The sequence below is a fragment of the Balaenoptera physalus genome (genome assembly GCF_965194825.1).
Source record: "Balaenoptera physalus genome assembly, chromosome: 4".
In the NCBI taxonomy this organism is placed as follows: Eukaryota; Metazoa; Chordata; class Mammalia; order Artiodactyla; family Balaenopteridae; genus Balaenoptera; species Balaenoptera physalus.
Genome location: NC_138891.1, coordinates 105,464,217 through 105,491,574, shown reverse-complemented (window position 1 = coordinate 105,491,574; position 27,358 = coordinate 105,464,217). Strand labels below are relative to the sequence as shown.

At 36.0% G+C, this 27,358-nt stretch overlaps 2 long non-coding RNA genes across 2 annotated transcripts in view; one reads left to right on the top strand and one right to left on the bottom strand.

The window, feature by feature from the left end:
* The window catches only part of LOC309660211, a 385,318-nt gene that overhangs the window by 330,494 nt on the left and 27,466 nt on the right, over positions 1–27,358 (bottom strand). The window lies entirely within an intron of this gene.
* On the top strand, positions 7,866–26,084 carry LOC309660180. The gene is made up of 2 exons (XR_014263241.1): positions 7,866–15,869; positions 16,168–26,084. It is a non-coding gene; the product is annotated as an uncharacterized lncRNA (long non-coding RNA).

Below are 27,358 nucleotides of genomic sequence, written 5' to 3'. Positions count from 1 at the left end.
CTAATATTTTGAAACTTTTGTGTGCAGCCCATTGGTAGAGTCCAGTGACAGACACACTGTTTAGCAAAGAATTTGACCTTGCCCAGAGAGATATCTGGCTTTTGTTCCTGTCTGTGGGAGGTACCTTTTACATCCTAGGAGTTTCCTGAGTGGCAAGAGGGTCTTTGTTATTCATGGAGGGCCCTTTGGGCCACACCTGATAGTTTATGCTAATGAAATGACTTAGGGCACTACCAGTCACACCCAATAGTCTTAGGGTGAGGTCTGGCCACACTGAAAAGATCAACAGTATGATTTAGGGTGAGGGCTTTGGGTCATGCAGCATTAGTCAACCTAGAGACTAAGTTCAATCACTGGGCAATCAATAAATTATGCCTATGTAATGAGACCTCAATAAAAACTCTGGATACTGAAGCTCAAGTAAGCTTCCAGGCTTGGCAATACTCTGTGTGTATTGACACATACCAGTGGTGAGAAGGTAATGTGCCGCTGAGGACAATGGAATCTTCTTATGTGGAACCCTTCCATAATTTGCCCTAGGCATCTCTTCCTTTGGCTAGTTTTAATTTGTAAACTTTCCTTGCAATAAAAGTAAATGGTGAATATAATGCATTCAGTGAGTTCTGTGAATTTTTCTAGTCAACTATCAAGCCTGATGCTGGTCTTGGGAAACCTCTGAATATGCGGTTGGTGTCAGAAGTGAGGGTGATCATGTGTGGATTCTTCCTTCTAACTTTGTAGCGGAACCTTAACTCCTTACAGTTGGGTTCAGAAGCCTTGAGAAGAGTTGGTAGTCTGGAGGACCACCTTCTGCTCACAGTTTGGCTAATGCTGAACACACACATTTGCGCAATGTAGGACAGTCCTTTTTCAGATATCAGCTGAATTCTGAGCCTCTGGTTTTCCAGGATGATTCATTAAAGTGCTTTCATACTCGCTGGCAACCTACTCCCACCTCCCTGCCAGTAAAGTTGTTTTTTAGGAATATATTAAATCATATTTTACTTATTAACATATGATTATATATGGCTTATTTAAGTCATAATTATACCCATTAAATTATGCTTATTTTGCCCTACATGTTATTAAATATTAATAAAAAGCATAAAGGTGGATTCCCTGCTTTATCCCCTCTGTGATACTGTGATATAATAATAAATATATATTTGGTCTGCATCCCTGTCTACTGGCCAGAGCTCCTAAAAACCCCTGTAATTTCCTAAGTGATTAGAGTGATAGGAGCATCTTTTGTTACAATGTTTGGCTTTTGTCTCCAGCTCCTGAAACAGCTCTGGAGCAATAAACGTAAAAGGAGTGTCTTTTTGTTATTCATAACAAGCCCCTTTCAACCACACCTGAGTTTATGTTAATGAAGTGACTTTTGGAAAGCACCTAAGGATGGGGACTTGTTGCCAGGGGAACCAACCATGGGATTAGAGGGTTGGAACTTTCAGCACCCCTGATTCCCCCACCCCAGTCCTCTGGGGAGTGGAGAGGGGCCGAAGATTGAGTTCAATTACCAGTGGCCAGTGATCTAATCAATCATGCCTGCGTAATGGAGCCTTCATAAAAACTCTAAATGATGGGGTTCAGAGAGCTTGCAAATTGGTGAACACACTGAGGTGTTGGGAGGGTGGTGCTTTCAGAGGGGACATGGAAGCTCTGTGCTCCTTCCGCAGACCTTGTTCTATGCATTCCTTTCATTTGGCTGTTCCTAAGCTTTATCCTTTATAATAAACCATTAGTAGTAAGTAAAGCACTTTCCTGAGTTCTGTGAGATATTCTAGCAACTTATTGAACAGAGGAGGGGTTGTGGGAAGCCCTGATTTACAGCAGGCTAGTCAGAAGTTCAGGTCAAAACTTGGGACTTGTGATTGGCATTTGAAGTGGGAACAGTTGTGTGGGACTGAGCCCCTTAACCTGTGGGGTCTGTGCTAACTCCAGATAGTGTCAGAATTGAATTAAACTCTAAGACATCTAGTTGGTGTCCAGAAAGAACTGGAGAATTGCTTAGCGTGGAAAACTCACACATTTGTAGTCAGAAGCTGTCTTAGTCTGTACAGGCTGCTATAGCAAAATACCACAGGCTGGCTAACTTATATATAACAGAAACTGATTTCTCAGTTTTAAGGCTGGAAGTCTGAGGCCCTAACACTGACACATTTGGTAGTTGATGCAGGCTCTCTTCCAAGTTGCAGACTGCTGTGTTCTCCTCACATGGTGGAAGAGAGCTAGGATTAACTCCTCATACAAGGAGAGTTGAAGTTCTCTTTTGCTTGATGATGCTAAACATCAGTGACTCATGTGTCTGCATATGAGTTTTCTTAACCTCATAAAACTCTGTATGAGTCCCAACATTTGTGAATGGGGCAGGGGTTCTTACTCTGTATCCATCCTATCTTTTTCCTTCAAAAATATTACAAGCACCCCATAAAAAGTACTGATTCTTCTCTGGGAATGATACTTGCTGACACAGGAATTCAGTGTTTGCATTATGTGTAAGGAATTTGGTGGGCAAGTTTTAAATACTATTGAATAACAAGGCACTTCTGGAGTTTTACACATGAAGCAGTATCTTATGATTTTTGCCCTATGTTTTCACTTCAGGAGCACTTCTCTCTCGACTAATTTAAAAAATTAGATGTAGATAGAAACTTAACCTAAAGTTTTTAATGAAAGTAACATTTTGTCACATTCTTATATTTTTTTACCTTACATTAAAAACATGTGAATTAGCTCTGAAAGAAGGGTACATAGAAATTACTGCTTTTGCCCCCTTTGACCTCAAGCTCCTGAAATTACTGATTATTCAATATAGTGAGAATTCATAGCCTTGATTTAATTTGTAATAATTGAAGTCACATGGGCATTTGAGAATTATTACATATTTATAGTGTACAGATTATGTGATATTTATAGTTCTAATTTAATAGCAAACACACAGTTTCCACGCTGCAAATGGCTACTAAAATCACGAGAATCATGGAAATTAGATTTATTTGGGCTTCTGTGGCTGCCTGAATTCCACAAGATAAAAGCCAGATTATTTTTTTAATGCCGGACCCCATACTTAGGGGAACCATGAAAATCTTGGAATTTCTTAAATAACTGTCACAAAGATACAGTTCAATTTAGACTCCAAAAAATGTATTATTATGCAGTTTCCTCTTCCCCCCAAAACACTGCCATGCCTTCCTTTCCCTCCAATCCCCAGTACTCCTGCCATGCTGCTCAGATTTTATTGGTTTCATATTTGACATAAAATTCTGAAACTAATATGGCTATAGGTTACTAACTTTATTATTAAAAGTCATAGCTAAATTTTATCATCTTAATAGTCTTTTATTGTCTGGGCTAGATTCTTAAGGAGGAATTTGAAGCTGCATCTGTCAGTAAATATTTATGAATCACTTGTTACGAGTTCAAAACTGTCCTTAGATTGCTAGGTATACGATAAACTCTCAGGCATTATTCCTACCTTCAAAGGCCTGATAGTGGCAGGTGTGATGAACAATTTAGAAGAAAGATTGAGGTTAAAAACAACTCTTAGAAGACTGCTGTGGATAGATGAGCTTTGGGTAATAGTGCTTCTTATTAGTTTAGTACATTGACAAAAGGCCTATAGACCAAGGAATTAGAGATACACTGATGGCTACTAGTGAGTTGTAGAAGTCAAAGGAGACAGATGACTCTGGGAATGAGTTCATGGTACAGACATAAATTTATCTGAATAGTGGCTTTATGAGCAGATTTTGGATCTCTTGGAGCTTTGAGAGATTTATACCATATCTAGTAGAAATTACCTACAAAAGTGTAAGATATATGCATGTGTGTATGCATGCACATATAAAAAGATCTAAATATTCATCTCTCTCTCTCTCTCTCATTCTCTCTCTCTCTGTCTCTCTGTCTACCATCTTCTATCATCACCTATCTATTCACACACATATATAGGCAAAAACACATATATAGACACCCCATTAAATAGCCATACTGATCCTAATCCAAAGTTTAAAAATATCTGGGAAATATTTCTGAAGAAATATATCTATGAATTGTCAGTTTTTCAGATTGCTGTCCATACAGATACAAGCAGTTCCTTTTCCCTGAAGATTTTCATTCTTTATTCATGTTATTTATTTCTATGGAATGCACTAGGCATGTCAGCCTCATTTAGATATTCCATACATCATCAGTAAGAAATCACAATCCTCATTCATTCTTCTTTTTTATAAACTCTAACTTTCTGATTTATTTTTGACACTATTGTATTTTCCAGGGTATTTCTTCAGATAATCTCGGATTTGAATTCATAAACATGTGGTAGAATCAAGTCTCTGCCTTTTCCCTCATAGCTATTTTATTTCCAAACAATGGAGTTTTAGGATATATAAACATTAATTTCTGGTTGACCACTTTTCTGGGGTCATATTATTTTGCTTCAATTAATATTACATTTGCATATTTGCCTATCCCATAGTGTCTTTGAGTTAAATGGAAAACATATGATTAATTCCACTGGTAGCCACATCACTGCTGTAGATACCTTATTAACATATAAATGATTCAGTTGAAAATGCAATGTATTCCCACTACATTTAGTCAGAACGTGGTAAAAGCTACCTTACTAGTGATATTTCCCATGTATTTTTCTCATCTTTCTCCACCTGACATCCCTGTCCTCTTTTTTTTCTAATACCCTATTCTTGCAAGAGCCTCACTGATAAATGTTAGCTTCTGCCCTGTGCTTAGAATTATACCTTCCACTTCTTTTTTCATTAAGTTTTACAATAAAATAGGTAAAATTTAATATAAATATTAGCCTCGCTTTTTCCTTAAGGAAACCAAATCAAATTCTAAATAAATTGTCATCAATCTACCTTTCAGGAGAGGTCTTAATTTTCGTTTGTTGTGCTGGCTATGAAATGAAGAAACTGCACAGAAAGCCAAGATGGTGATGCTGTTCTAAGACTGGTGATGCTAGTGGGTACTCCGGCCTGGACTTGGGGAGGGGCATCTGGAAGGTTTCTTAGAGAAACAACTTCTAAAGCGACGTGAGGAACCAAAGCGAGCCAAAGAGAATGGGAGTTAGGAGAGAGATTTCAAGTGACAGTAAGTAATGTCAGGGTGATATGACTCAGTGATTCAGTGAGACTGGGGCATAGAGACAGACGTCAGCCCAGACAGGTAAACAGAAACTAGCTTCCAAGGGACTTTTAAATGAGCTGATAAGATTGGATTCTATGGCAAAAGCTATCAAAGTAACACAACCTATCAACATACTTTGTGTTGTTAAATTAATTAAACAAGGAGACCATTAGGCTGAGGGGGCTCTAATGCCCAGGCGTCCTACATAAGCAAACCAAAATCTAAGCCTGTAAAGGCTTCACGGTTCCAAAATCAAAACGCTAAGGACAACCAATCACAAACAGTCAGCTAGGCTTTACGCTATAGCCAATCCAACAATTTCCTTTCTTTCCTCTGCGCTTTGTCTATAATCTTTTCTCCAGGCTCCTTTTGTCAGAATATGCCTAACCACTTCCGGTTTGGCACTGCCCGATTCCAGTTGATTTTTGCTCAAATAAACTCTTAAAGTTTTTAATATGCCTCAGTTTATCTTAACAGTTCCTAAGTAAGAATGCTATTTTTGTCTCGATAATGTAAGTGTAGGGCTAAATTTTCTTTTAATGCAAAGACTGTCTTTAACAGCATTCTGAAAGTTCAACCAATAAATTAATCAGCCAACATCAATCAATGAGACATAATTTCTTTAAAACAAAAACTACCTCTAAGGAAATGATCTTATTTTGGCATTTCTTAAAATCTCTAACATGGCTTTGGATCATTTCCCTGCTTTTAAACTACATGTAGTTTAGATCTGAGAATGTGACTGATATGTAATAGATTCGAGTTAACCTAAATGATATTTCTGACTTATTTATATCCCCCCCACGGTCTTTTAGGAATAACTTTCTTCTGATACAAGCAATATAATTAAAGGAAAGGAACTTTCCATAAGTATTTCTATATTTTAATATGAAGCATCACTATTATGGAAACATTTACAAAAAAAACAAAAGAGGAAACAATTATCTAGGGAAAAAAGTTGGGAAATACTTTAAAGCCCTTGGAAGAAAGCACACATTTACAGTGTTATAAAAAGAATAAGAAATTAGTCACTGTAGACAGAGCCCCTCAGGTGTTTGGCACTCTCAACTGTCTTAAATAATCAAAAACCATAAATAATTTGAAAATAAGGCTACTGAGCATGAACGTTGACAAAAATTGCCAAAAAAGTTAACAATGCAAAAGTTACAGGAGAAAAAATTACCAGCATTCACATATACGGTGCTAGCTTTCAAAATCAGTTTTTATCAAATTAAAGTGAAGACATATGAGAACTTTTAGGTAATACAAAGGAAAATAAGAAAGAAAAAAAATAATGTGGTAGAAGAAGGGAAGAAATTGACAGACAAGAGAAATGGCAGCTGAAATTAGAAGCAATGATAGGTACTGTGAAAAACATCGAAGGATGACAAAGCTGTCTGGGTGTGAAAGAAGGAAGAAGCACTGACCAGAAAAATATTGAGCTCTGGGGACACGGAGCAAAAGAGAAAAATCATACTTACTTCAATAATTCTGAGCGTGTTTCTTCATCACATTTAAATGCTGCAATAGTATTTGACCAGTCTAGAGACAAATTTAAGTTTTCTTAATATATGAAGATATCATACATAAAATAATCCTAACTCATTAAGGAAAATCAGTATGCTCCATTTCTTTAAATATGACAATAAGGAATATTTTAACATGTTTTAAAAATGTGTTCATTAAATGATTAATGTGAAAATTCCAGAACTTGAAGTATCAAATCACCATTTGTCTGAAACTTAATTTATCCAAATAACCCTCTTCTAAGCTCTACCCACTCCACTATTGTATTTGTCTCAATATCAATGAATTAAAACTTATTTGTCTGAATTATCCAGCTAATTTTATTGTTTCACCCATCTCCTCATTTCATCTGGGTAGAAATGGCCTCATTTTGGTTCTTATTACTAAATTACTTCTTTTCTACTGGATATAATCACTTGCTTTCTCAACTGTTAAAAATTAGAAATCAAGATTTCAACACTACTTTATGTGTTCAACTGGATTCTAGAGCATTCAATGTTAATGAAAATTATGATAGTAATCCCCTCTCCATTAATATACTGCCTGAAGAATAAAATGAAACAAAATGCAAATATTGAGACTTTTCTACAGTCAGAGGGTTTGGACAGTTTCCATTTTTATCTGCTCAAACCACACAGCCAAGGGCTGCTTGAATTTCCTTATCTTTAGTTTCATACCTGAATTGGATGCAGTTAGTTGTTTTTTCCATTTTAAATGTGTGATTCGATTTTGAGAACTTCTTAAAAATAGTCTGGGGATTGTAAAAATCCTTGGAGTAGGGCCAAGATTTTCCTGAATTAATATACACTCTTGGGCTTCCCTGGTGGCGCAGTGGTTGAGAATCTGCCTGCCAATGCAGGGGACACGGGTTCGAGCCCTGGTCTGGGAAGATCCCACATGCCGCGGAGCAACTAGGCCCGTGAGCCACAATTACTGAGCCTGCGCGTCTGGAGCCTGTGCTCCTCAACAAGAGAGGCTGCGATGGTGAGAGGCCCGCGCACCGCGATGAAGAGTGGTCCCCACTTGCCACAACTAGAGAAAGCCCTCGCACAGAAACGAAGACTCAACACAGTCATAAATAAATAAATAAATAAATAAATAAATAAATAAATAAATAAATAAATAAATAAATAAAAGAACGTGAATTTCTAAAAAAAAAAAAAAAACCTCTAATGAATTAAAAAAATATATATACACTCTTCTCTGCCCTCAGCTACACATGACTGCCATTGACGTTTGTTGGGTACCTTTTCATACCCATTGCTAAAGTGCCATACGATGCCATTGTACTTTTGCAAACACTTCTACAAATTAGCTTTAAGCAAGTAGAATTCTCTGCTATTAATATGTTATGATCTTAATAGGAACGTGTGGTCAGAATCCAATAAAATAAATACAAAATGGGAAAATCAAATTTTAAAAGGCTGGCAGCTTCTTATTGCTACACACATCGTTGAATTGCTGGTGATTAAAATTGGCATGTGTATTAGCAGGAATTTTCTGCCTTGTTTTTAATTTCTCTGTTTATAACATAGAAGAACAATTTGCTTTGGGAGCTTGATTTTATCTCCAGTGTTCTCTGACACCCCATACTGTTCATTTTAAAAAATATTTGGAATAGTTGTTTACTATAATGCGCTATTTCTGAAAGGATACTGAAATATTGTAGAAAGATCATTTCCATTTGTTTTGTTTGTCTATCTCTGTGTGGGCAGGTGCATATAAATGTTGCATGAATACTAATAAATGTCTATTCATATACTGTTTTCATGGGCTGCAAACCTTTAAAGTGCTTCTATCCTGAGATAAATGCCTAGAATATGATTATACACCATTTATTTAGTTCCATGTGTCCAGGAAAGATTATAAAACCTCACACAGACTTAGTCTTATAAGGCCTTCAGCACGTTCTATGAGCAACCATTTATTGACTCCCATGTATGGTGAAGTTAATGAGGACCAAATATCAGATATACCACATAGGGTTCCCCCACCCCAATAGAAAACAGGGTAATTTATGGCAAGTGTAAAGAACAAATGTTCCAAAGAAATATTTTTAGTATTTGCTGGGGACTTGGTGTGACTTCCCATTATATTTATGTGTAGTTAGCACTAGATGTTGAAACAATTTTCTGCGGGACTCTACTCCTGTTCAATCTGTTTAGAAATTTCCTTGGGAAGAACTACTGCACCAGTACTACAATATAACTGTACTACAGCTCACTAAAGTCCTTGGTGTGGCTTTGCACAGTTAATAGTTATGTATATTTCAGGTAAAAAAAGGCACATACAAATATGTCAGGTGAAGAAGCCAATCCCTCAAAGTGTGGAGCTATGAATTCACTGGAATAGGAGAGAAATCAGATATGAAATAGAAAAGTATCTCTAGATAACCTACTTTTGAAAAAAGAGATTGTGCTGATGTACGAATTGTTGTAGAAGCTGGTGGTGTTTTACACAGATTCCTCCCAAGTGCAAGCACCCACAGTTCAGAGTGTTGGCTACTAGAGGCTCACAGTTATTTCCCTTCACAGGGAATTGTCCTCCCTGGGCTGACGTTAGCTGCTGGTCTGGAACTGGTGAGGGAGGTTTTACTTCCCACCAGCACTGCCCCCCAACCCTTGGCAGAGTGCATCCAGTGATTAACACAGGGTCCAAAAGCCTGATCGCTTTGGTTCAGTGGGACACACTCGGGTATGCCATTAATACTCCAGTGCTCCTGATAGGCTGAGGACTCAACTAAAACCACATCTTTGCTTAGCTTCTTTCTTGGCCATGTCCTGTTTCCTCGCTGCCCTATGGGTTTCTCCGAAGAGCACTTCCCCAATCAATCTCTTGCATAGAAATCCAATTCCAGGCTCTGCTTCAAAGCAACTGGACCTAAGACAACATTGATTTCACTCCTTCACGTCTAGAACCCTATTTAACAGGCAACTATTGCAGGCATTGTACATTCACATACAAAATTGCATAAGAAATAATTCCTGCTCTTGAGGTACTCAGGGTCTGATGAGGGTGAGAACAATGACAGGTCATTACAAAGTGATATGTGTCAGAAGAGAGAGCAAGAAGTTTGGCAAGAGGTGGGGTCAGGAGGCTTCAAAGAGGAGGTGACAGTTGAGCTGCATATTTATCAGTAAGGATTTGTAAGGCAATAAGAAAGGAAAGACAGAAAAATTCTTTTTTCCAAGACACAAAAACATGATGTCTTTGGGAAACCATCATAAGCTCAATGTGTTTAGAAGGTGCCTATGGAAAAGGATGAGATTGACTTAGGCAAGGGGACAGACTGTGCTGGACACCAGTGCAAAGAGATTAGACCTTCCCCTGTAGAATATGGACTTCTGAGGAATGCTAAACATCCGAGTGACATGAGCTTATTTAAAATTTAAAAAATATTGAAGATCTAAGTTTAGAGAAATAAGGAGGTGCAGTGAGGAGAAGGAGGAGGTAAGTGAAAAATATTGATGATGTAGACAATGGCAGAGAGAATTCTTTAAGGATGTGGGATAGGACAGATAGAATCAAGATACTTAAAATAATTTGGCAATTTATGAATGTAGGGAATTAGAGAGAGAAAGAGTCTAAGATGAATTCTGAGAACCTGGCTTTAATAACTGGGTATCTGATGGTTCCAAGAGGAATACAAGGGGAAGATCTTTTGATTCTAACAAACACCGAACATTTTTTACTTATATTGTCTTGCAAATTTCTAATGTTTCCTTAGTAGGCAAATTCACTGGTAGACACAGGAGGAAAGATCTGATGATTTTTACCTTTAAAAAGTCTTTATTGATGTCCCTCTTTGAAGTTGCTAATGCTGCCCTAGTTGGCAAATTTAACTTTTTTCCCCCCTACTCTCTTTATCCAATTCAACCTTTCCTGTCAGTTGAAATATTTTATAAACCCCCATCCTCTGGAAAACCTTGTCCCTTTATTTATTTATTTATTGTTTTAAATTAATAATATTAGCAGGTTTTTATTTTTTAGAGAAACAATATTAAGGATGTTAGGGATCAGATTCAGGTATCTTGTGTTTCCCACATCTCTCTCTCTATGTATATATTTATCCATGTAGTATTTTGTGTACTTTTAAAATCTTTATAAACATGATTTCAGACTTACAGAAGAATTGCAAGAATAGTACAAAGAATTCCCAAATACCTTTCACCCAGATTCCTCAATATTTACTTCATCATTTTCTCTCTACTTTTTGTTTTTGGCTGCACCACGTGGCATGCGAGATCTTCCCCAAACAGGGATTGAACCCGTGCCCCCTGCAGTTTCCCCTTTATTTTTAAATGTATTAGGTAGTTCTTAAAAACTACAAACTATGTTTCTATTTCCTTGCCAATAATTGCTCTGTTTAGAAGTCTTTTTGTAAAAATAATATCCTTTTATAGCTTTCAACATACTGTTATTTCATTTGGTTTTGATTGAAGATGCTAAAGCAATGGTTTTCACTAGAATTTTCCCAGAGTTTCTTCAAGGGCATGTAATGGAAGATTCGTGTGCATATTTCTATGAAGTTTGCATGGTACTTGTAATCAATGGAGGCAGCTAAAACTGGTACCACAAAAATTTCAAGGGATTGGCCATAGTAGAAGCTTGTGTTGAGACATCATGCACACAGAAAGCAAACAGAGCCTCATATGGAAAATCTCATGGACAGATGCTCTGAATTACAGATATTGATTTGCAAATGAACTGCTTCTCAAATAGGGAACTCTAATGTAGGCAAGGTGATTTAGCTGCTGCACCTGAGACTTATTTATTTAATGATTCTCCCAAGGAACACTAGAGAGACTTATTGGTCTTTATTTTTTTTAAATAAATTTATTTATGTATCTGTTTATTTTTAGCTGCATTGGGTCTTCATTGCCGTGCACGGGCTCTCTCTAGTTGTGGTGAGCGGGGGCTACTCTTTGCTGTGGTGCCAGGCTTCTCATAGCGGTGGCTTCTTTGTTGCAGAGCACGGGCTCTAGGTGCACAGGCTTCAGTAGTTGTGGCACGTGGGCTCAGTATTTGTGGCACATGGGCGTAGTTGCTCCACAGTATGTGGGCTCGAACACGTCCCCTGCATTGGCAGGTGGATTCTTAACCACTGTGCCACCAGGGAAATCTGAGACTTGTTGGTCTTTAAAATAAGATGTGTAGCTAAATTGAAAGTGAAATAAGAATATGTGTGTCATCACTTTTGTCAGAAGAAAGTGAAGAAGACTTCTGACTATTTCTAGATTATTGAGTTGGGAAGTCTATTTTTAGAATATGTTCTACAATAATCTTTGATTTGTAACTATAAATTTCCACAAGGGTCAGGAAAAAACCCCAAATGTTCAGATGATTATAGGCCAAAATTGTTTACTTACTTGTAATATTTTTATTTCTAATTTGGCCTGAACTTATAGCCTATCCATTTCACATGGACAATGAGATTTCTGTTTCTATTCATATTCATGTAATAAATATAAGTATTCCTGAAAGTAAATAATATCAATCTGACTTTGATTACTGACTTTGTTTTCTCTTTGCACATTATCAAACAATATATCTATGAATAAGTATTTATTGAGTATGTGCTAGGTTTATCATGTTGTGAAATAATTATATTCTATAAGATAAGGTACAGTTCCTTGAGATTTAATGTAAAACTGTCTTTTCACAATGCCATTCTGGTATTTCAGTTACTAAGTTTTCTACTTGTACAAGCTAGTATGGACTCACATGCCAACTCTGACTAGATTTTAATATTTTACTACTTGGTAGAACAGAAGTATTCTCTCTAGGAATAATTCCATCTCAATTTTGGTTGATAGCAAAAATCATCCTCATATCTATAAAGACATTTAGAATACATAATTTTAAATTCTGAGACTATGTAATAGATCAATGTTTATTGACTTTGTAAAGAAATAGAATGTGGGAAAGCAATCAAAGGATTCAAATAATATTTGATTTGGTGAATTTAGTTACAATGTGCTATTGGTATTTAGTGAGGAACTGGTATCCAATAGGAAATTATTTTTAAACCGAAACACAAAGTAATTGGACATTTTTTGCTTTTATGTTATTTTACAAAGGGCATTTCTGTTTTACCACAATCAATTTTGCCAACCTGCTAATGCCTTTGACCCTGATCTGAGAACCATTTACTTGAACTTGGCCTCCCAAATAAGATAAATACTCTCATGGTTGTGGTTTGCAGAGGGCAGAAGGACAGCCAGCTCCGGCTTACCCAACTGATATTAAGTACAATATTATGGTGTAGAAGAGGAAACATGCCAACTTAAAGATGAAAAAATGTCCTGTGCTTTACTTCTCAAAGCATCCAGAATTATTGAGTTGGCCACTGATACACAGAAAAATATTCTAAACTGGAAAGTAATTTGTTCGAAAGGATTTTCTGCCATGGTGAAAAACCATGAAAATAACTTCTATGTATTATAATATATAAGGTGAAAGTTGATATCCTATATCTCTAAGTAATATTTTCCTTACATGAGAGAAGTCTCTGGAGTCTTGATAATTAAAACTATCCCACAATACTGACAAAGTGGAAGTCAGTTGAGATTTCCCACCACATAAGTATTGGCTAAGTTTTATTGCCTGAAAAAAAATGTGTTTTTTCATTAATGAGCTTTTCTATATTACTGTGTGCCAGTTGTAACATTTATTTTTGTTTTACACAAGTTTTGATTTTTCCTCATTTAATTAAATTCAGATTTTTATTAGTTGGAGTTGGTTTCTTGGAAATTTTTGCCTTCAAAATAATTCCAGCAAATAACCTCCAAGTCGTCTTGTTTTTACATTGAAAAAAAGTATGATTTAGATGGAGAGGAAAGATGAGAAGTGAATACTGCTGACAAATGAATATCTCTTTCACCATACTGTTCCCATAATTAAGAATCTAATGTCTCTCAAAGCTTATCTCAAAAAGTACTAAGTCATTTATTTGGCATTGGAGTTCTTTCATCAATAGCACTTTATGACCCTAATTTTATTTTTCGTCTAGGAGTAATCTATGTCCTACCAATACTTATCCAATTTTGTCTGCTTTCCCCTTCTGAATCTTTTCACATGATTTTCCAGCTGTCTAACAAGCCTTTTCTTCTGCTTTCTGCCCATTCAAATCTCACATATTCTTCAAGGCCTTGCTGAAAGAAACATTTTGGATGAATCTTTCATAGATAAACTCTGGCCAGGAAGACTTTTTGTGCACCTCTGTTACTTTAAATACCTTTAATCATGCATATGTGATTATGCATTTACATATCTATCTATCTATCTATCTATCTATCTATCTATCTATCTATCTATCTATCTATCTATATCTATGTATGTGTCTATCGATCATCTACCAATCATTTATCTATCTATCTATCTATATATATATATATCTAGCTTGGAGATAAATGCTTAGGTTTTGGAGTCTATCTGTCAGGATTAGAATCTTAAACTTTTGTCTCTTGTGATGTACAAGACTAGGTTGCAATACCAATTAGTAATAAATTTATACACAAATTCAAGCTGAGGACATGGGTTATTTCATTTCTTAGATTGCCTCCAAACTTTAAATTCAGTATTTTTCTTGGGGAATTCCTCACAGAAATGAGGTTTGAGCTAGCTGAGCACAATTTCAGTTGGATACCTACCTGAAGAAAAGAGAGAGTAATCTAAGTAAAGGAATAGCATGAGAAAAATTCTGAGACAAGAAAGAACGAGGTGTGTTTGCACAAACAATAGCAGATTGAATATAATCTACAAAATTGAAAGCCATTTAGCCTGTTGGTCCCTTATAGCCCTTTTATTCCATGTGTGCACTCTTTGTTTATACGTTTTGGTTTTATGAAATAATCAAAATACAGCAGAGATAATATGCATAGCATAATACATAACACCAAAACTATTTTGAGAAATGTGACCAAGCAGATTATTTTGGCTCAAGGAGTCTGAATGTGTACATGAATCTTCTGGTTCAGTGTATTAAATTTCTTCTGTATTTAGCAATTTTTTACATATTTTACTGTTTTGTGCTTAATAGATTACTTAATTGTATACATATGTATTTTAAGCCTACCCTAAGAGTTATGTGTTTAACAGGAGCAAAAAGAACCTTAGTCTTTCTTTTATCATAAATACTGAAGAGAGGTCATAAGGTATACAACCTACCATCAAGGTTCCAGAAAGTTTCACTTTATGCAGATGATGAGGCATCTACCAAAACATGTGACTGATGTGAGGAATTCTGCTAACTAACTTTATACATCTTAACTATTCTTTTGTTTCAGGTTAATATCTTCCTATTAACTTTATGGAGTCAAGAACTGATTCGAGAGGCATGGCATAGTGTTGATATAAGATAATCCTTATTATTTATCGTTCTTCAATTCAACAAATCTTTAGAGTACCCACTATGTGAGATAGGCATTGAACTAAACCCTTGTGATATAAGGGTGCACCAAACAGATAAGTAAATCTGCCCTGTGGAGCTAACATTTTTGTGGTTGTAAGTGATGAAAGAGACTATACTATAAGGGTTACTTGAGCTCAGAAGTTGGACATAATTGGGCTCATATTTTAGCTCTAACTTCAATTAGCCTGGGTCAGTTACTTTTCCTCTAGTTTCCCCAAGTGTAGGCTAGGGATAATTATGATACCTTCATATTAGATTTATTGTGGGAATTAAATGAGATAATGTTTTTGAAGAGGATAATACTAAAAATACTCTCAAAATTATTAAGTGCAGTTTATGTTCTTAAAATATTAGGGTATTATTGATATCATCTCTTTCAAAAATAGCATTTTATTAAAATGAGAATGGCTAGGGAAGCTTCACTGAGTGTACCAACTACACAAGTTCATTTGGCATTATTAATATTTTTACAAAAGATAATCCTAATCTACAAAATTGGAAAAGCAGCTCCTGCTGATTGCTGCCATGGTTCTAAAATGCAGTTTTAACTCTCCAGAGATTTAACTGCTCTGTGGTTATAAAAGAGTCAAGAGTTACACGAATTTTTCACAAAAATAGGGTATTATGTAGCAAATGACTACTTAAATATACCAAATGATACTTTACTGGTCTGAGAAAACCTTCCAAATGACCTAATATGTACCTAGAGGAAAAAGTTATTTGATTATAAACTGACTCTGTCATTCACTCTGCTTACGTTTTATTTCTATTTTCATATCAGGTGGTTCTTTTTTTTTTTTTTTTTTTTTTAATGGCTGTGTTGGGTCTTCGTTTCTGTGCGAGGCCTTTCTCTAGTTGCGGCAAGTGGGGGCCACTCTTCATCGCGGTGCGCGGGCCTCTCACTATCGCGGCCTCTCTTGTTGCAGAGCACAGGCTCCAGATGCGCAGGCTCAATAATTGTGGCTCACGGGCCCAGTTGCTCCGCGGCATGTGGGATCTTCCCAGACCAGGGCCCGAACCCGTGTCCCCTGCATTGGCAGGCAGATTCTCAACCACTGCGCCACCAGGGAAGCCCTCAGGTGGTTCTTAATCAAAGGATAACATTTATCTAAACAACTATTTATCTGAATTTATGGAAGTAAATGAATTTGGTTCATTTATTCATTCTTTTACTCATACATTGCTCATTCAATCATCATATTTTTTGATGTTACTGTACTAAAATCTACAAGAGAAGGAAAAGATTGAAGAGAAGTTGATTTGGGGAGACGTAATGAACTGAACACCTAGAGAATAAGGCTGTGATATTGGTGCAGTGTAACAAGAGTGAATGACTTGTGGTGGCCAGGGACGTCTTCTTGGGGTTAAAGTTTGAAAGAAATGAACACTATGCATTGGCTAAGAAGTAGTCAGGTATTAAAGGGAGGACACATAATCAATCTTTTAGGGATATTTTGTAGTAAGGCTATTTTATGTCCTTTTTGAACAAAACACTATTTTGTTAGGTAATGGCATTTAAAATGCAAATAGCCAAAACAAAGCTTGTTCTTTAAACATTCTATCCAAAGTTTTGAAACTACTGGAAAATTTTCTTTATACATTGAAGTTTGCAGTAGTTAAACTTTTCTTTCCCTTGACTTTTTTCTTTCTTTTTTTTTTACCCTTACCAATAGGAAAATATGTCAGGACTAAAACACATTCACATACACACTGAAAACCACTTTAGCAGGATGCACAGTTTTCCCCCAACGCATGTGGCTTTGAAAATGAGCATGTGAAGGAAGAAACTGGTCTGTAAAAAAGTGTCTCTGATTCTTGGGTGGCTTATGGTTAATGTTATTGTTTTTAAAAACCGCTCTTGGCTTCTGTGGTACATTGACCTGTGTATGGAATCTCAAAGTAAATGTTTTCCACTCTGTGGAACACTGGGTCAAAGCTGAAAGGTTTTGCTCCCTTTCCAGTAAATTTTTTTTTCTCTGTATTCACATGATGATTTAAAGCCCTTCTCTTTATTTGAGGCAAACCTTCTTTCTTAGGACAAGCATTGCATCATTTAGGAAGCCAGCTTTCGAGGCCTGAAGTTCATTATAAAGCACGGTGAACACGGTGAAGCAATCCTGCATTTGGTCTAATTTTAAGAGTGTAGAGGGTTTGCTTTCCACTCAAGGAACTGCTGTTCCCAGCATTTGCCCTCAACATTTTGGTTAGGTCAGTTTTCTCCAGAATGCCTATACTGATACCCTCTCTCATTTAAGCCATTATCAGCTTGAACACAGATTAGTTTATTAGACTCTTTAGAAAGGCTGTGAGGGGATTAACAGTGGATTAACACATTTTTATAGGGGAGAGAGAAAGGGCAAATCAGGAGTTTGGTGCATTATACAGGTGAATGATGGAAAATAGTGAGACTATTTATTGGAGACAGCTGAAAAGATACCTTATGAAGGGGCAAAGACTGAAAGTGAGAAAAAAAGGATGGTAAGAGATGAGGACCCCCCCAAAACAAACTGCCCATTTAACAAATTTGTCTCAGGTTTTCTCTGATTAGAGTGAGATCCTGTCTGGGGTTTCTGTAGCTAGAGTGAGGCCATGTCTGACTGTCAAGACATTTGGACTATGCGAAAGCAACTTCAGGGATTATGAGAGTTCAGATACAGCATTAGGGCTACATCATGCAAAGCTGGAGTAACCTAAATGATTCAAGACCATAATATTTCCATAAACAGAAATCTGGAATACCCCTCAGAATTTTAGAAGGGCTGGATCTTCTTTGAAGAGTGACCCTTTCAGATACAGCCTGGCTTATAGTCCTGATAGTAAATATCAGGACTTTGTCACCTTGTTCTTCCTGATGGAGTATGGTAAAGCCGTGTGTTGCTCCGAAACTTCTGGTTTCCTATGTCCTTTACCTTGTATTTGCCAGCACTTCCAAATACCACCCCATCCTCCTCCAACTCATAAAAGTCTGACTGCACCCCAGATCAGAAAGACAGATTTGAGCTGTTCCTCCTGTCTCCTTGCCAGTTGACCTAAAAATAAAGCTTTCTCTTTTCTCATAAGCTGGAGCCATTGTACTGGCTTCTGTGTGCATCAGGCAGCAAGCCCTTTGCTCAGTAACGATAGTCTTACCAGTCATTTTCACTCTTACGTATTGAGATTGTAGTACAGTTCCTGACACATACAGTAGCTACTCAATAAATACTTGATATGTAAATGGCCAAGGGCAAGTCCTGTTCCCAATATTTCTGGAAAAGACTACATCACTGCTTACTCAGAGCTACTCCTAAAAACGTGCCTACAATCTACATGACTATCTTGCCATACGTTAAGTTTGCATCTGAATGAATTGGGTTTAGACATCTCAGAAGGTATTACACTTCTAAGCTATTTCCCTCTAAATAAACTGCTAAACAAGATTTTTGCCCTGAACCTAAGGAATTATCATTGCCAGAATCTTAGGTTTTGAAATATACTAGTCAGCTAATCCAAAGCCATGAATACGCTGATTTTATAGTTTCCCCAAGCAAATCATGCATGCCATAAACCTTTTGAGATTTTATTTAAAAGATTGCTTTCCCAACCATGCACATCTTTCTGTTTTCCCACCTCCTTATGTCTCTTATCTATCTAGGAGAGCTAATTGCAAAAAGTTCACAGATGTAATTGCATTGAAACAACAGGATAAGCTATTCTTTTGAAGTAAAACTGAATATCTAACTATAGTTATTAACTTCAAAGACCCAATGGCATTCAATAGCATGTATATCTCATCACTATATTGTGTAAAAGGCTTGACTCCAATCCAGGAGTTTAAACTTTGCTCACTGTACATTTACTTTTCAGTAATGTTAATTAGCTAATTTGTGAGACACAAATAAGCTATAATTAGCATGGTGCTTTGATATTTTATTTCTAACAACAGGAAGATGATTACCTTCAAAAATAATAAAAGATTTAAATCTAAGTAAGGATCTAAATTACAGTCATTGAGTTGTGAAGAAAAGTGAATTCAGTTAATCCCCATTTGCATGTGCCAATTAGTTAAGTATTAATCAATTGCCTATATAAATGGAAATGAGGATACCAGGATTTTTTGGTAAGATAATGTTTCTCATTAACACAAACACAACCTCCTGACATTTCATGAGAAAAAAAAAATCTTCCCCTTTCCATTTTTCTTTTTCAAAATATCTATTGATTTATTTTTCTATGGTTATGGAACCTGTGCATCCTAACACATTTATAGAAATTTTTTCAGAATTTCTCTTAGAACCTAATAATAAAAAATACTGATTGAGCAGAACTTAGGGTATACATTATTTTTCTTTATTACAAAATTTCAAATCTCAAACTTAATTTGATGTTTTAAGATGTAGGAATGCAAAGTAAGAAGAAGCTGAAAATTTTTGGATGATCTATGCTTTAAGAATTTATTCTTCTCTCTGTTTCTCTCCCTCCCTCCCTCTCTCTCTCTCTCCCCTAGATATGTAGTATGCACAAGCATACATGTTTAAAATACTTACATTTAAAATAGATATTGGAATTTAAAAAGTCAATTAAATGGGCCTGATTTTTAAAAGGTATCTGATACTTGAAAAGTCAAAGATACATAGATTTCAATATGACTATTAAATAAATAAACCATTTAAAAAATGTTTTTACAAAACTTTTAGCTTTGGAGCTCAGTTTTGTACAATTCAGGCTGACATAGACATGAAATTCACAGTAGCCAGAATATGTCAACATTCTCTGCCTTTTAGAGTTACACATTTGGGGTATATTTGCTCCATGGCAACCTGGCACTGTATCATCATATCGACATACCCCTAAAATTCAATTAAAAAATTATTACTGCAAGAAGTGAGAAATTAAAATAAAACCAGAATGGGTCTTCAAAATGTGGTTAATGTGGGAAGTATTCGTAGTGGTTTGTTTTTCTAATCTTATTACAAATTTTAGTTTTAGGTGCTTCTAAGTATCAGCTAGACTGTAGATTTGCAAATTATACTTTCTTGATTAACCATCACATTTTTTTCTCTACCATTTATGAAAGTCAGTATTAATCAGTGTGATTATTTAGAAAAATATTGACCAAATAACACACTTATAAAGATAATGATGTGGACTACATGAATATCTGATTGTCCTAAAGTGTTTTCCTTTTTTCTATTTAATAAAAAAAGAACAAAAATTACCCACAATCCTGACTTAAAACTAATTAAAGTAGTAAGAGAATAGCCTCCTTTGCCCAGTCTTGTTCTTAAAATCCCAATACCCCGAGATAACTACAGTAAACATTTTAGTGCTTATCTTTAAAGTTGTTTCTTAATTTTTAAAATATTTAAAAATATCCACACACTGCTTTTTGTTTTTGTTGTATTTTACGTCTTTTTATTTTGTGTATCACATAAATAATTATTGTAAATATAGATGATTTGACTACTTTTGTCTTTTAACATTCATACTATCTATATAGTTCTTTGATCCCCTACCTTTACCATATGTTTGCTTTTACCAGTGAGGTGTTTTCTGCCACAATTTTTGTATTTCTAGTTATGGCCTTTTCTTTTCCGTTTAAAGAAGTCCCTTTAACATTTCTTGTAAGGTCAGTTTTTGATTGTTTGGGAAATTCTTTATCTTTCCTTCAATTCTGAATGCTAACCTTGCCAGATAGAATATTCATGATTGCAAGTTTCCTCCTTTCTGCCCTTTGAATGTCATGCCACTCTCTTCCATCCTATAAAGTTTCTACTGAAAAGTCAGCTGATAGTCTTATGGGGGCTCCGCTATATGTAACTAGTTGTTTTCCTCTTGCTGCTTTTAAGATTCTCTTTTTATCTTTAATTTTTGACATTTTAATTATAATGTATCATGGTATGGGTTTCTTTGGGCTCATCTTGTTTGGGACTTTCTGTGCTTCCTGAATTTGGATGTCTGTTTTCTTTCCAAGGTTACGGAAGTTTTCATCTATTATTTCTTCAAACAAGTTTTCTGTCCCTTTCTCTCTCTTTTCTTTTTCTGGGACTCCTATAATGTGAATGTTAATATGCTTGATATTCTCTCAGAGGTCCCTTAAAATACCTTCATTTTTTTTTTTTTTTTCCCGTTCTGATTGGGTGATTTCCACTACCCTGTCTTCCAGATTGGTGATTAGTTCTTCTGAATTTTCTAATCTGCTGTTAGTACCCTCTAGTGTATTTTCCATTTTTGCTACTGTATTCTTCAGCTCTGGTTCTTTTTAATATTTTATATCTCTTTGTTGAAGTTCTCACCTCCATTCTTCTTCTGAGTTTGGTGAACCTATTTATGACCATCACATTGAGCTCTTTGTCTGGTAGTTGCTTATCTCCATTTTTTTTGGTCTTTTTTTTTAAATGTTTTGTCTTCCTTCATTTGGAACATATTCCTTTGTCTTCTTATTTTGTCTAACTCTCTGTGTTTGTTTCTATGTATTAGGCTGATTAGCTATACCTCCTTCTCCTGAAGGAGTGGCTTTATGTAGATGGTGACCTGTGGGACCCAGACCATGATCCCTCTGGTTGCCAGAGCCAGGTGCTCCAGGAGTCCCTTGTGCGGGCTGTGTGTGCCCTCCTGTTGTTGCTGCACTGTGACTGCTGTGGGCATGCTAGTGTGTGTGGCTGGCCTCTGCTGTGGTTGGCTGTAAGGCCTGGCTGTGACTGTTGCAGGTGCTCTGGTGTGTGACATTGACCTTGAGACAGAAGCTTCTTTAGAGGGATGACAATCCCGGCTAAGGGCACCTGCCAAGTGTGGAGTGTTGGTACATCACTATGGAGGAGCATTGTCTGGGGTGGGTCTGTTTTTGAACCTTGGGTGGGGTAAGCTATGCCATTAAGGTAGATGCGGAGAGTCAGAATGGAACCTTCCAATGCCAGGCCAGCTCAGTAGAATGTGAGCAAAAAAAATCCTGGCACCTGCCAGCCCCCACTATACTCAGAGTTCCAAGAGATTCCTGCCCCTTGGGTACATACACTAAAATTAGTCAATGAATCTCTTTCATGTATGACCCGGGTACTTTTCAAACTGCTGCCTCTGTGCTGGGACTTAGAGCAAGTGAGTTAGTGCATGCTCTTTAACAGGCTCAGTTTCCTATAGCCCTCCAGGTCTCCGAGATTTAAGCCCTACTGTTTTCCAAGGTCAGACATTCTAGAAGATTGTCTTCCTGGTGCAAGTCCCCTGGGCTGGGAGCCCAAAGCATGGTTTGGACCCCTCATTTTTCAGGGAGGACCTCCATGACTGTGATATTCTTCCTGCCTGTGGGTTGCCATGCTAGGGGTGTAGGCGCTGTCCAGATCTCATCTCTGGTCCTCCTGCCCATCTCCATGAGGCTTTTTCTTTTTATCCTTAGTTGAGGAAAATCTTTTCTGCTAGTTTTCAGGTCCTTCTCAGAGATGTTTCTGTATATGTAGTTGTAGTTTTGATGTGTCTGTGGAAGGAGACAAGTCCAGGGTCTTCCTACTCACCATCTTGTCCCCCTCCTACTGAGTCATGATTCTTCAATCATGTCACACACACAAAATTAATTCTTGACTTTATAATTAAATATGAAAGGTAAACCAATAAAGCTTTTAGGAAAAAAATAACATCTTCTTGACCTTGAGGTAGTCAAACAAGACATAAAAAATACTAAACATAAAATAAATGGGGATAAATTGGACTACATTAAAATTAAGCACCACTGTTATCAAAATACCCAAATTAGAGATTAAAAAGGCAAGCCTTGGGCAGCAAAATGAGAGAAAAGTTTTGCTATGTTTGTGTGTGTGTATGTGTGTGTAGAAAAATGTGCTTCAGAAAGGAGACAATCCAAATGGCCAGTAAACATAATAAAAGATATTTTAATTTAAGGATTGATGTATTTCTGCTGTAAAGGGCCAGACAGTAAATATTGTGGGCTATGGTAAACTGAAAAATGCCCTCCCACCCCCAGAAGATACACATGTAAAATTTCTGGAACCTGTGAATATTACCTTATACGGAAAAAGGGTCTTTTCAGATGTAATTAAAGTAAGAATCTTAAAATGAGATCACTCTGGATTATTCAGGTGGGCCTAAATACAGTAAGTATCCTTATGAGACACACAGAAGAGAACAGACACACAGAGGAGAAGTCCATGTGAAGTTAAGACAGAGATTGGAGTGTTGTAGGCACAAACCAAGGAAGCCAAGGAATGCTCACAGCTACCAAAACCTGGAAGGGGCAAGGAAAAATCCCCCACTTAGAGCCTCCAGAGAAATTGCTGCTCTGTCAACACTTTGATTTCAGACTTCTGCTTTCCAGAACTGTGAGAGAATAAATTTTCTTGTTCTAAGCCAACCAGTTTGTGATAGTTTGTCATGGCAGCCCAAGGAAACTAATACATGAGCCATATGATCTCTGTCATAATTATTCATCTCTGTGGTTGTAGCATGAAATCAGCCATAGATAATATTAAATTAATGTAAATGCTTATGTTCCAGTAAAATTTTATTTACGAAAGTTTGGAGAGACTGTGGAGTAAGGGAATTCTCATACGCTACTGGTGGGAGTATGGATTGGAAGAAAAATTTTGAAAAATTGTTTGCCACTCTCTATAAACCAAAAATTCTGCTCCTAGATTTAAATAGAAATGTACACCAAAACATACAAAAATGCTCATAGTAGCACTATATGTAATAGTCCTAAACTGGAACAAAAGTCCATCGACAGTAGACTCAATCAAGTAAGTAAACTGTGTTATGTGTATAGACATACAGTCACACATACACACACACTATTAATTGATACATTATTAATTTACATAATTAATAGTTACATTATTAATGTAATACTGTATGACAATGAAAATGAGTAAATACTGCTGCCTCAGATGCCATGGATGATTTTTGTGAAAAATACTGAGAGAAAACAGTCACAAAATACAAAAAATAGTACATAGTGCATAATTACATTTTTGTAAAGTTCAAAAACAGGCAAAGTATTGGTGGAGATAGGAGTCCTAGGAGAGATTACCTTTGGAAAGCAGTGACCAGGAAGGGGGACATGAGGGATGTCTGGAGTTTTATTCCTTGCTCTATCTGGTGGTTACCCAGTTGTGCTTTGTAAAACTTGTTAAACTGTATGATTTGTAGTCATTTCTGTATCTATATTATACTTCAACCAAATATTTTTATACTTATGGAGTCTGTATAGTATGAATTTCAATGGAAGTCAAATCAATAGTACTGTATCATGGGTCGAATAAAAATCTTCAGTAAAATTTAAATAGTGACACTTTCTGAATAGCATTTCTTTAAGAACCTGTAGAACTTTTATTGATAGTATTTTTGAAGATTAATATTTAAAAAACAATTATTCTGACCAGAAATAAACATCTAAGTTAATATTGTTCCTTTTTAAATAATTTTTTGAACATTTCCAGTAGTTGTTTTTCCTCAAACATGATTAATGATGAAAAACGGAAAATTCCTGAACAATTTTCTTTTTAAATTCACAGGGAGGTTTTAATTATGAAAAAATTATACTTTAAAAATGGAAAATACTAGGCAAAATTAATTATGTAATAGCTCTTTGGGAATAGCAAAGGTTAGAAAGGAAACACGGGTTGTTGGCAATGGCCATTTATTCTTCTAAGTGCCATAATTGAACAGTGGCTGAGATTGTAATATGATATTAACTTGCGCTGCTTTCTCTTTATTTCATATACACACAGTCAATTCCATGCTCTAGGCATTGAGTTGAAACTTTCCTGAGGTATTAATATTTAGACTTTCTAAAGTCTTTCACTGACATCAGCCACTTTATTTAATTCCTTCATCTCAGAAATGGGAATTCTACCACCTTCCTGACATCACAGTGACATGATGATTAATTGGTTAATGTTTGTAAAGTGCTTTGAGGATGTAAAGTGCGAAATAAGTGTTAAGCACTGTTAAGTATCACAATCAATCAACATAATGTTTTATTGAACAGAATCTCATGTGTTACTTCAAATGCTATACACTAATTTAGTTAATGTGAGAGTTCTTATGAAATTAGGACTATATGACAAAATTGGCAGAAATTTTATGAATTATAAAGTTGCAGTAGGGATCAGAGAATTATACTGATTTATTTATTTAGTGTTTTAATTTATATCCATTATTAACTTTCATTTTTAATCAAAAAGAAGTAAAATTTCTCATCTCAAATTTCCATTAAAAATTTTTGTATTAAAATACTTATAAAATAATCTATGCTGGAGTCTCCTTAGCCATCTTCAATTCTGAATATGTATCCTTGTATCTTCATAAAATCTAACAAATGGCTTTGCATAATAAATGGCAAGGATTTTGTAGTATGGGTTTTAGGTAATACAAGACAACTTTTCTATCTAATGGGGGTTGTCTAAGAGTGACTGAAAAAGGCTTGACATAGTCCAGATATATTGACTCTTAAGACCAGATGTACAGAATAATAAAAGTAAGAAACATAAATTCTTTTTCATTTCTTTAAATTCCAGAGGACATTCGTGTTTTTTTGTGTAGGAATGAAGAGTTAAATCAAGTCTATCTATCCATATTTAATACAATAATGAGCAAATAACATGAACATAATTCCTTATTATTAAAAATAGTTAATAAACCATTCTTAAAAAAATACCTGAAACAGACTATGTAAGTACATGAAAATATATTGCACTCTCTGTTGCAGCATAAAATTTCCCTCTTTTGGGGGAAGGTTTAATGTGTATAACAAACAAAATGAAAGAGCAAACGCAGAGGTTATGTACTCTAGGCAGCTTTCCCTTGCTTTTGTGGACCTAAGGAAATTCCTTCTCTGTGTCGACGTCAGTACTTGTGTGAGACTAATCTAAGTACAATAAAGGATTTAATTAGATAACTGACTTTGCAAAAACAACCACACTTTAAAAAACATACAGATCCCCAAATCTTCACTCATTCTGGGAAATTATTCTGAGGTCCTAAAGATCACCTAGTGTAATCTTATGGGTGAGAACACTCAGCTTAAACATATTCCCTGGATTTGCCTGGGGCACAGGACTGCTCAGTCAAGGGCCCTCACCCTGGCCCCCTTGACACTGTCTTTGTGGGTGAGGGACTAGGCACAGGTTTTAGAATTAGACAGACTAGGCCTGGAGTAAACATCTGGCTCTCCCACTTTCTGTGTCTGACTTTGAGAACATCATTTCTCTGAATATCAGTTTCAGTACCTTATAAAATACAGAAATGATGTTGCTTTTCACGGCTGCTGTAAAGATTACAGATAATGCACCATAAGTACCCAGTGAGGAGCCTGACATGTAGTCAGGAACTGAGTAATTGAGGGCCAGATAATACAACTAGTCTACAGTCCCTTTACACATATTATCTTCTTTAGAAACTCTCAATGATTACAATCATTATATTAAAATAGTATCTTACATAATATAGTATCTTATACCCAACTCTCTGCATTCATTCACTTAATTTCTAAACAGCTATCAGGTTGTGTTTTATTTCTATTTTACAAATGAGGAAGTTGAGACATGGAGAGAGTAATGGATATGTATAACACAATCAAGACTCATGGAAATTAAGTAACCCACCCACCCAAGGAAGGCCACACAGCTTGTGCCCAGGGAGCTGGACCTTCGTCAAGTCGGCCCATCTTCCCTTCTGAATCTTATACTATAGCTGCTTACCTAGATAACTCATTAATTTTACCTTGTAGCATCGATTCTAAATATAAGCAGGAGGAATCCCCCTAAGAGAGAGAGTATGAAAAAGTGAGGGCAGAAAAAAGAGGTAAGAGTAGAAAAATTCAAAATGTGGTATGTAAGGTTCTTGAATAACTGATGCCATTGATACATTGTTTTACTTTAATTACAGGATTAAAAAAACCCCACTATTTTGTCACTCTGTCGTAAAGTTAATTTCATAAGAATTTAAACTTTTTTCTTAGTCCTAGTGTACTGTTAGATGAGGTCAGTCTGCATAATATCCTCTCTTTGCCACCGATTTTGCTGACTAAAACAAACTCAATGTAGTATCTGTTACTGACACAGCACTCATTTGTCACTGGTGAATGCACCTTATGTCCTCCACCGTGGCAGTGACTTTATTCACGTTTCCTTGGGGAACAAGAGTATATCACTTACAGTGCTTGGTGAGCTCATAAAGCTATTTATAATGTGTAACACAACCATTAATAGTTTAAATATTTATAACCATCTTTAATAGCTATATATCACTGGTACAACAAAAAAAATACATATGGAAAGAAAATGGTTT